This window comes from Solanum verrucosum, unplaced genomic scaffold, assembly GCF_900185275.1.
Source record: "Solanum verrucosum unplaced genomic scaffold, falcon-dt-bn FXZP01000062.1, whole genome shotgun sequence".
NCBI lineage: Eukaryota > Viridiplantae > Streptophyta > Magnoliopsida > Solanales > Solanaceae > Solanum > Solanum verrucosum.
Window position 1 is genome coordinate 4,840,251 of NW_026020477.1, and position 11,994 is coordinate 4,852,244.

General features: G+C 29.1%; 1 pseudogene; it reads left to right on the forward strand.

The window, feature by feature from the left end:
• Nucleotides 1–6,271: 6,271 nt before the first annotated feature.
• On the forward strand, nucleotides 6,272–6,800 carry LOC125809403 (B3 domain-containing protein At3g18960-like; annotated as a pseudogene).
• Nucleotides 6,801–11,994: the final 5,194 nt, after the last annotated feature.

Below are 11,994 nucleotides of genomic sequence, written 5' to 3' on the forward strand. Positions count from 1 at the left end.
CATGAGAAGGCTCTAAAGTTCATCCAATGTTATCAACGTTCGGATTTAGTGTGTGGGGAAAAGATTCGAAAATCAAATCCCGCTTAAATTTCACCTATAAATACACCTTTATTTCTTCAGCTTTAACGAAGTTTTTGACCCTCAAAAATTCCATCTGCTTTCGTCGTTCTATTTCATCTCATACAAGTTCTAAATCTCATTTTGTAATCGGTGGAGGAGTGGTGGATCTAAGACCTAAAAGCACCAGTCACTACTCTACGAAAGGTAATAACTTAACAATTCAGTAATTTTGTTCCCTTTGTTAAAGATGTAATCTTTCACATCTTGTTCATGTTATCCCGTCCCTTCTTACATTCTATTTCGATATGGTGTGTTGTATATTCAATCTTTGTTGTAAGTTCTACTAGTAGGTGCATTTGGCTCCTCGTTTTAGTGTTTCTTTAGTTTTGCTTTTCCATGAATTTCGGGATAGTGAGCAGAAGTCAAAATATTAATGAAGTTTTCTTTAGTGTTTTATGATGGTGGTTTGATTCATTGATTCAGTGTCATATCTGCAAAGTGAGTTAAGTTGCTCTGCTCCAAATGATTTAGCGATCTGGTTTTAATTGTGAATACATTAGTTGTGTTATTTGCATTTTCACTATTTGTTCTTGCTTCCGTCAATGCAAGTTGAATAACTAGTCTCTATATTTACCCTCTGTAATCTCTTTATATGTTGCATTAATGGAGATCATAACATGCTTCTAATCCTTAGGAAATCAATAACTTTATTAAAGTTGCTTCTTCTTTCATGCCTTTAAAAAGTTTTTGTTTTAGACTACAATGATTTATTTTTTGGGAAACAAAAGGTTTGTTTCAGATTGTTATTTTTCTTAGTGGTAAATGATTTCGTGTGTTAAAGCATATCGCCTTGTAATTGATATCTTGAATTGTTTTGTTTCCGAGCTATGGGAAATATAATGTGGTCGTACTTTTATAGCATTGCTTATTTCCTTTGAATACTTTATTAGAAATTAAATCGCCTTCTCTAATCTTCCATTTCCGTCTTTTGTTTGCATGAATACCGAAGCCGAAGAGTCCCGTGTTGAGACTCGATGTTGCTGCCAAACCCCACCCTTGCATAACTCTTCCATTCACATCTCTTGTTTGGTCAAAACGTATCGAAAAAGAGTCTAGCCAAAACAACGAAGAGGATGATCATTTGATTCCTAAGACTACTCAAATAGTCTTATTATTTCTATTTTTAGTAACTATTCACTTTTTTTATTTCACTAACCTTTTTTGTTTGTTTGGATTCATGCTTAAATTATCTTTATCTTCATATCCTTAGTAGATTTAAGTACAATTTGAGGTTCATAAAGTAGATAACTCCTAAGATGATGCTTAATGTCGATTAGGAATAAATCATGTTTGTTTTCTTTAAAACAAATAAAACATTAGAAAATCTTTTCAAAAATCAATTTGTTTGGACTAAATAAATTTTCTTTTGATTTGATTAATTTCACTCATCCAAAAATTACGTTTCTATTATAAAGTTTTGAACGTTAATGGGACTTTTTTAGTAACTATCTTTGACATATTTTTCTTAAAAGGAAAAAAAATATTATTTTAGAAATTGATTTCTTTTGATATTGCAAGTATACAAGCTCATTGCTTTTATTTCAAATAACATTTTCACAAATTTCATTTAAATCAAAGGCCAAACTGATTTGAACTAGTGCAAACTTTTCTTAAACTAAGAATGATATTAAAAAGTGACGTCATTTTTTTAATGCAATGACTTTTGGGCAGTCCTTATGCTTTTTTTTTTTTACAAAAAATATTCCTATCTTTAAAAATAACTATTATTTTTCCTAAAATTAGCAACTTAATGCTATTCTTTCCTATAATTGTATATCTTCTTTATGCTATTATAATATTGATACTTTTAACATTAACGGGTTTTACTTACAAAAATATTCAAACTTTTTCCAACCTTTAAGAACTTATTTATCTAACCTAAGTTTGATCGGTAACCGTCTTAACGGATCTTAAAGGATGTTTAACCCCTTCCCTTTAGGATAACTAGAACTCTTACTTAGAATCACTTAAGTTAAGTAGACCTTGATTGGAGTCAATTTTAGAATTCCTTAGTTAAATATTTAGGTTTCCTAATTCATCGTAATTAATTAGGTGGCGACTTCTTAAGTTAGTTATTAATTTGGAAAATCACCAAAATGTTATACACTATTTTGACCCGGTTAAAATGGGGTATAACAGCTTGGTGTGTATAGCAACAACTACCATTCGAGTACTCAGATGGCCCCATTTGAGGCCTTGTATGGTAGGCATTGTTTCTCTTCGGTTGGTTGGTTGGTTTAAGGATTCGGAGCCTAGGTCATGTGGTATTGATTTGCTTAAAGTGGTTTTTGATAGAGTTTGAGTGATTCAAGATATGATTAGGTTAACACATAGAGGAGGCATAAGAGTTATGTCACGCCCCGAGGCTATCCCCTTGACGTAACACGGGACCTAGGATCACTAGTGACCCCAAGCTAATCCTGAAGCTGGCATATCATAAGCATACTGAAAGATATCTAAATGAAAACATGAACTAATGCGGAAGTTAAATCAATTGATAACTGAAAGTGGGGAATACCCAACTAGTCTTAAGTATAAAAAATACTAAGGATTTAACAATACTGAAAGATAAACTTAACAAGTCAAGTTGATTCTAGTATTATGTCTGAAAAACCTCTAGCCGACTAGAGTTGAGTTGCTGGGACATGCTCCCAGCTAACTCTAAAAAAAACTGAAAACTGAAAGTAAAGACTTAAATGAAAGCATGTTTATTGTCCTCAGAATATGAGGACTCACCACTGAAGCTGCTGAATACGGACTGAAAATCGATCTAAGTGTGATCTAGATGCTGAGTACTTGAACCTACATCATGAAAGGATGTAGCGCAGAGTATGCGTCCGTACTTGAAATGTATTAAGCATGCAGGATATAGATAATAGCTGAACAAAATAGCAGAGCAATAATATAATCTGAATAGAAGATAAATGTTAAATATAATTGAAAACTGAGCTAAATGCAATGACCAAGTACTAATCATGAACATAACATGCTTAAACTGCATACTGAAGTATAAACTGAAAACCTGGTCAAATGCACCAGAGTCTGACTGTGGGAGCTACTATTAACCGACATAAAACCACATGAGCTAAACGCGGAGTCCGGTGTATACGCCCCATCGAGAGGACCCAATATACCTTGTCAGGGGTATAAAGGCATGACTGCGTGATCACTAAATTTGATTCCCAACAGAGGGGACTTATCCTCCTACGGGGGCACGTAGTTCTGGGACATGAGGGTACGTTGAGCCCTAGTTCAACTCGGTGCTAAGCCTACTCCCAACTGGAAATGTATATGCCACAGCATAACTGAAATACTGAATAGCTCAATATTCTGACATGCAAATCTGAGAATGCAACATTTAAGAACTGACAATGTAACATTCGAAAACCGGAACATGTTTATCTGTTTAACTGACCTAGCAAGTGTAATTCATGAACTAAGAGAATCTACACAACTAGGGTTCTGAGTTTCATGCAAGGGACTAAGCAAACTTTCCAAGAAAACATGATAATTTGATTACGAATACTACAACAACTAAGTCACAACAATTTTCAAGGGTTTTAGAAACCTTAGGTCTAAACAAGATATAGAAAATCAGGAAATTGACTGAGTTCTAAGGACCTAGTGGATTAAAGGAACCCACACTACAAGGGAGAAGGGAATTTCCAACAAAATATTTTGTTGCAATATATTCAATGTTGTTGCCAAAAGTACTTTTAGTAACAAAAAATTTTTTGTTGCACGTTGTTGCCTAAAATGTTGTTGGGAAATGTTTTGCAACAACAAAAAAATATTGTTGTAAAAAGTTAACTTACGCAACAAAAAAAGTTATTACCATAAATTATATTTTTTTGGTAAAAAGTACACGATTGTTGTTTCTGTAAATCTTTAGCAACCAAAATTATTGTTGCAAGAAATTATTATTTTTCCCAATAAAATTAGTAGTTGCAAATAATGGACAGAAAAATCGGTTAACAATCTGTTATTTAGACTTTTAGCAACAACCATTATTGTGGCTATAATTACATTTTTTTTATCAACAATTAGTCATCACATTTAAGCTATTTGTGAATAAATATTTCTGGTAAATCTTTAGTAACAACTTATTATTAGTTGCTACATGTATAATTTACATTTAAAGTTAATAAAATCCATGAATTCATATATAAATTAATGCATACATACATAACATATATATATATATATATATATATATAATAGTATCAAACGTCAATACATAGAACTGATGCACTAGATATTTGGAATTTTAAAAACTAAAAATTCCTACATAGGATGTCTTAATTTACGAAATGAATAAAAACATAATATAAGAAATATCATTAAGTAGTACTAATCTACTAGTAACTTAACAAGTAAATATTCCTCCGATAGCTTGTGCATGACATGAATCATATTGTAAGTAGTGTTGGTTTAAGCACGCTCATTCTACAAAAGAAGATACATATAATTACATTTTAAAAAAAATCAATGAACATAATATATTCAATGTAAATTTATAAATGAGGTATGAAAAGAATAAAATATATGCAATCTTATCTTTACCTTTGTTGGGGATTGGGAAGCTAATTCAAATAGACATTTCACTTAGAGGAGAAATGAGACTAAATAGTGACCACATGAACTCATATAATATATGCACAACATATAATGGGGGAAAGTAAATCATAGTCCAATCAAATCATTTTTTCAGTGACTACTCAAAATTGAAAGAGAACTTCAAATCTGCTCTTTTGACTACCAAATGAGCACCATGAGCTGATTTGTTAGAGAACAATACATCTTTTTTGTTTGATGTATTGTTTTCTAACAAATCAACTTATGGTTCTTTTTTGGTAGTCAAAAGAGAAGATTTGAAGCCTTGTCTTTATAGAAGTATAACTAATAATAACAATCATATACTTATGTCATTGAAAATAAATAGATATAAAACATAAGAGGCTGACATTTCAGTTTCACTTTTCATTCAAACCAACAATCCAATGATAAGACCTAAAGAACATTAGCATATTGAAATTGGATTTTCTTATTGAATGAACAAGTCATTGTACAATCTAAAGTCCATCATTAAAAAACATTAAGAATCTAAGCACTTTTTTTTATATATATATAAATTTTACATTGTAGTTACCATATCAAGATACCATGACAATTTAAAAATCAAATAAGTTATTTTTTTAAAGAATCTACTTAAAAATCATATGATTTGTCTTAGATGAATAAGCTCTAACTATCCTTCAGTAATAAAAGTCTCTTGTAATAAACTTAAAATTTAAACTTACTTACCCCCGATGTCATTCATAAAACTTGTAGGATTTGCAACATCTAAATCACTTGAATCGGTAATAATGTTGAGAATTGCAGATGGAAGACCACTCTGTTAAGCATAACAAATATAAGGAATTGAAAAATGATTGATCTAATAAAGAGAAACTATGTTTTTACATCAAAATAACTAGGACAAGTTTTTTAAGAATAGCATAATCAAAATACTCTTAGGATCAAAAGCAAGAAATTGAATCATTAACGCTTGAACCTTAGAAATTTGCATATGGGATACCAGTGCCTTTATGCCCTCTTTTACCATTTTTTGATCACGCACTAGACGAGTTTCCATAACTTCTCAATTTTCTAATAGTCAATTTTTCTTTTTGCATAAGTTCAAATAGTCTCAAAAGGTAGATGGATTATTTCTAATAGACTCTCGACTCAAGAAAAATAGTCCAAAGCAGTCTAGAAATGGAAGTACAAATAACATTTAAATAAGAGCTACTATTGTTTTATGATGTTGGTGTCAAGATCAACATGCACACACATCAACTATTCCGCTTAATACATGTTACGCCCACCAATGTAGATACTAGATAACTCTACCCCCAAGGTTTAGTCAAAAGAAGGAGTGTACACGTTTGAATCCGAAATCTCATTGTTCTTGACTCACTTCATTGACCACTAGGCAACGAAGGGTGTTTCAACATTTGAACTTGAGATCTCATCTTCAGATTCGAAAAGGGACTGTGGGTGGGAGGGAGGGGAGATACTCAGTTGACCTGTTTATGGAACACTGGAGTATCAGTTAGTAGAGCAATGGAGCTGATTGATGAGTGTTTTGGTCACATTTTTATTTCTCTCAATGAGTTTCCAAAAGCAACTGGAAAAAATTGACAGTAGATTACCATGAGAACAACAACCGGTAGAGATGGTTAGATAGATGAGAAGAGCATCCGGTAGACATGGCAGCCAGATGGGAAAAGAAGCCAGAAGGGATGGCAGAGACACGAGAGCAAGGGGAAGCTAAACCGGTAGATATCCCGAAGATAACCCCTACTTCAAGATTATCCTGTCTCACATCCCTCTAAATTACACATCCCTAATGAATTAATAATCAAGCATGGCGCCAATCTGGAGATATTGTGTTGCTTGAGGTCCCAAATGGCGTGGTATGGAAAGTAAAACCGCTAAAGTTTAGTGGCATGGCATGGTTAAATGAAGGTTGGAACGAATTCAAGGAGTACTATTCAATTGCTTGTGATCACTTATTAATCTTCAGACACAAAGAAAATTTCCAGTTCTCTGTGTTTATATTTGACTTAAATGCTTCTGATATATTTAAGGCTAGTTTATCTTTTACGTTCAGAGTTGCACTATCTTTTAGTATTTAAGTTATGTACCCTGGAAATGTAAATATCTTTTTTATACAATCAATGCATTCTAATATACAACACCAAGTTAGTGACCAAAAAATAACATGAGATCTCTTTGTGCTCATCCCACTTCATTGACCACTAGATCATATCTTGGGTGACAAAAAAAATGTTACTTCACATTATTTCAAAAATTAATTTAGTTACTTTTCTCTTCTACACTTTTTCAACATCCAATATAATTATCCATTCAAATCTTAGAAGTCAACCCACATTAATTAAAATGGTAAGGAGTGAAAGTGTGCATTATTATCTTAAACAATGAAAGGTGATATCCACTCTGCCAAAACAAATTTACAGAGAGTAACTGATGCTTAGCAACAACTAAATGATCACATGGACATATAAGCTCACTTTCTTTGCTCATAAACATCATAAGAAGACCAATTTGAGGTAACAATTAAGTTAAAATAGATTTCTCATATAAAAAACAAAAATAGAGAAACATACCTTTGAACACCCTAAACAATATTACTAGCTTTGCCACCGACGTTACATTCACAAGTCACAGTAAGTTAGTCTAGATTGAACTTGAGCAGGACAATATTGCAGGATATTACATACACAATACACAAGATTAGATACAAATAATATACTATAGCTCATTATGAGATGATTACTTATCGTATTAAGCACAAAGATTAAATTTCCTTCTTTGCTTTCATTTTTTAAATAATGCACAATGTTGTCATTGCAACTTTAGCTATGGATGAAAAGAAATATATGAAGAAACATACTAGTAGAAAGTTAAGAAAAATAAGAAGAAAGTTAAATAAATTATATCCAGAATACAAACAACTCAATATCACAAAAACTGATAACGACAAATTAGATCAATTAATAGATAATATATCAAAAATAGAATATAAATATATTCAGTATTTAAAAATACAATGAATAACGAGAATAACGAATATAAACAAAAACTTACTGAAATAATTATAGCGAAAAAAACAAGAATTAGCACATAGGCAAAGTAGACTTAACAGTAATATATTCGCAGGAACTTTTGTAAAAAATCTATAGTAGCACAAAGGAAAACTATTTTATAGCTACAGATATAGATAGAAAGTTTAGAATATAAACTTCAACACAATCTATAAATGAATAAGGAAGAATATGCCATAGACGAAAAAACATATGAAAACTATGACGGATTGATAATAAAGATAATATTTTCTAATCTAGGAAGAAGAGATAAGAAAATAGGTGACAATCTAAGTTTAATGTTAGAAAAAAAAATGGTAAAACTAGAAGATAGTTTAACTACTATGATAAGAATAACAAAAGAAAATGAAGAAATAGATAGAAAAACGAAAATTAAAAAAATAAAACAACAAGCAAAAAAGGGAGTACAACAATTAGAAGAAGTAAAAAATATTAAAATAATAGAACTAGAAAAAGAGCTAGCAATATTAAAAGAAATGTATGAAATTAAACAAAAAGAAAAAGAACAAAAAACAAAATTAGCAAATGAGATAAATAAATTTAAAGAAAAATTGCAATTAGAAGAAGAATTAGAAGAAAAAGAAGAAAATAACCAAGATAATCTACCTGAAATAAGAATTGATGAAATAAATAATGATGATCTAGATGAACAACATTCGGAAACAAGCAAAACATATACGGAACTTTTAGCAAACATAGATAATACAAAAAATTTAGAAGTAAATACAGGAGACGTAGACATGGATTAAAAACCTAGTACATCAGGAATAAAAAACCCAAAAGATTTAAAATATTATAATGCAAACTATGGACAATATGATAAAGAAACTATATTGGATAAAAGATTAAATAAAAAATGGACACCTAAACCAATAATTGAACAACATGATTTTTTAGATTTAGACTGTGTAGCAGATATAAATAAAACAATCCAATTATGGATGGGATATATATCAAAACAATTAATAGATAACAAAATAGGAATGACAGAAACACCAAGATATATAGAAAGAACACTTATAGGAACAGTAAAATTATGGCTACAAAATTTATCAAATGAAAGTTTAAAAACTCTAAGAAGTAATAAAAAATCTAATGGTGAATTAGCTACTACAACTATGGAAATATTATATAAGTACGAAGTAGCTATAAGAAATGAATTTAGTAGTATGACAACAGAACTAGAAGAACAAAATAAAGAAAAAATCATAAATAGGAATCTAATGACAAAATTAGCAATATGTAATATGTGTTATATAGATGAATATACATGTGCATTTAGAGAATATTATTATAAAGGAACATATAGCACAGAAGAAAGCAAGGAAATAAGAAAATTATATTTTACAAAATCACCAGAACCTTTTAATTCAAAAGTAATAAAAAGTTGGAATGAAGCAAGATTAACAAATACCTTAGGAGCTAGAATAAAATTCTTACAACGATGGTTTATAGAACTATGTGAAAAACATAAAAAAGAAATAAAAATAGAAAAAATACTAGTAAAAAACTTAGCATGTTGCAAAAATAAAACGGCACCCCAATTTGGTTGTACGGACAAATACTATAAAAAGAGATATAACAAAAAATATAGATCAAAATATAAATATAAAAAACCAAGAAGAAAATACTATGTAAAAAACTACAAGACCAAAAGTCCATATAGACCAAAAAGAAAACTAACGGAATGTACTTATTATAATTGTGAAAAACTAGGACATATAGCTAGAGATTGTAAATTACCTAAAAACCCAAAGAAAAAACAAATATCAGAAATAATAATAGACGATGAAAAATATACGCAGATAGAGTACATAGATTATGAATTAGAAAGTGAAGATAGCATATTTCAAATACCAGAAAATGAAATAGATAATGATATAAAAATAGAATCTGACAATGAATTCTATAATATAACAAATGACTGAAATAGATATACAAATAATAACTAAAGAAGAATATCAAGACAAAGAATATTTGGAACAAAAATTAATATTTGATAATAGTATATTTGAACAAATAAAAGGAAATGAATTAGACCTAAGCGTAGAAAAAATATTCGAAATACCAACAATAAGAAACTGGTTTAAACGACAAAAAGAAGAATATTATGTAGTAAGTCAAAGAGAATATATCATAGATTGCAAATACACCAAAGGAAAGGCTAAAATACCAATAATAAACAAACGAATAATCAATAAAGAAATACAAGATATTAAGGCTAAAAATCCAATTAAATATGTACATTTAGGAGGAACGGATATATTAATAAAAACATATTTTAGAGAAGGAATAGATACACCCATAGAAATATACTTAGCAGATGATAGGATCATACAACCTATAGAAAAAAGTATAATAAGTGCAATAAAAGGTAACCTCATATACCAAAAATTTAAATTTATAATAAGTGCTAACTACTCGATAGCAATAAATGACAGAAACATAGATAAATCACTACTATTATATTGGAAAATGTCAGGGATAGAACTAGCCCCAGGAAGTAAAATATTTACAGCTAGATGTAAAAAATTATATGTTTTAACAACAAATCATAAGCTAACAGCAAAAAATAAAATAAAAAAAATAAAAATAGAAAAATCCTTTTGAAAGAATAGTCACAGTCATAGATAATAATGACTATAGTTATAATGAGATTGACATAGAAGAAGATTTAGAAATAGTAAAAGAAAGATTAAGCACATCAAAAAGAATAAACTATGAAATACCACAAATATCATAAAAAATGAGTACCTCAAGAAGAATAGATAAAACTCCACAAAAATCAATAGAAGAAGAAATAGAACCATATCATTACTACATAAAGGGAGTAATGGAACAACGAAAATACTTAATATTAATAAATACAGGACAAGAAGAAAAATATATTACAAGAGAATTAGTAACAGAAGATGAAATAATAACTACTGAACAATTATGCCCTGAACTACCAAAGACATTAATATATACCGAAGAAACTACAGAAAATGAAATAATCATTGGAGGAGTACCAACAGTAATAAAGTTTAAAATATATCAAGGAGATAAAAATATCAATATAGGAATAAAATGGCTAGAACAAGTAAAACCATATAATCTAGAAGACAACTAGTTGACAATAAATTATGAAAATATAAGAGTGAATAATAAAAAACGGAAAACAACATAATGGATAAAAGGAAGTGAAAAAATTACACAAAAATTAGAAAATATAAAAGAAGAAGACCCTAAAATAGAATTAATTATATTCTCTATAGATAAAGTAAAAATAATCCAAGATAAGTTGGAATTGTTATATAGTGAAGATCCTTTACAAGGATAGGAAAAACATAAAACAAAAGTAAAAATTGAGCTAATTGATAATAATAGTATAATAACCCAAAAAAACATTAAAATATAATTTTAATGATTTAACAGAATTTAAGATACATATAAGCAAATTACTAGAAAAAGGGTATATACAAGAAAACAATAGCAAGCATACAAGCCCAGCATTTATAGTAAATAAACATAGTGAGCAAAAAAGAGGAAAAAGTAGAATGATTATTGATTATAGGAATTTAAATGCAAAAACTAAAACATATAATTACCCAATACCAAATTAAATATTACAGATAAGACAAATACAAGGATATAATTACTTTAGTAAATTTGACTGCAAATCAGGATTTTACCACTTAAAGTTAGAAGAGGAATCTAAAAAACATAAAACATTTACAGTACCACAAGGATTTTATGAATGAAATGTATTACCATTTGGATATAAAAATGCACCAGGTAGATATTAACACTTTATGGATAATTATTTTAAACAACTAGAAAATTTTGTAGTATATATTGATGATATATTACTATATTCAAAAACACAAGATGAACATATAAGATTATTAGAAAAATTTATACATATTATAGAATATTCAGGCATAAGTCTAAGCAAAAAGAAAACAGACATAATGAAAAAGCAAATAGAATTTTTAGGAATACAAATAGATAAAAATGGAATAAAAATGCAAACACATATAGTACAAAAAATAATTAACTCAAATGAACAACTAGATACAAAAAAGAAATTACAATCATTTCTACGACTAGTAAATCAAGTAAGATAATACATACCAAAATTAGCAGGGAATTTAAAACTATTACAACAAAAATTAAAGAAAGATGTAGAATACCAGATTGATAAAAAAGACCAAACACAAAT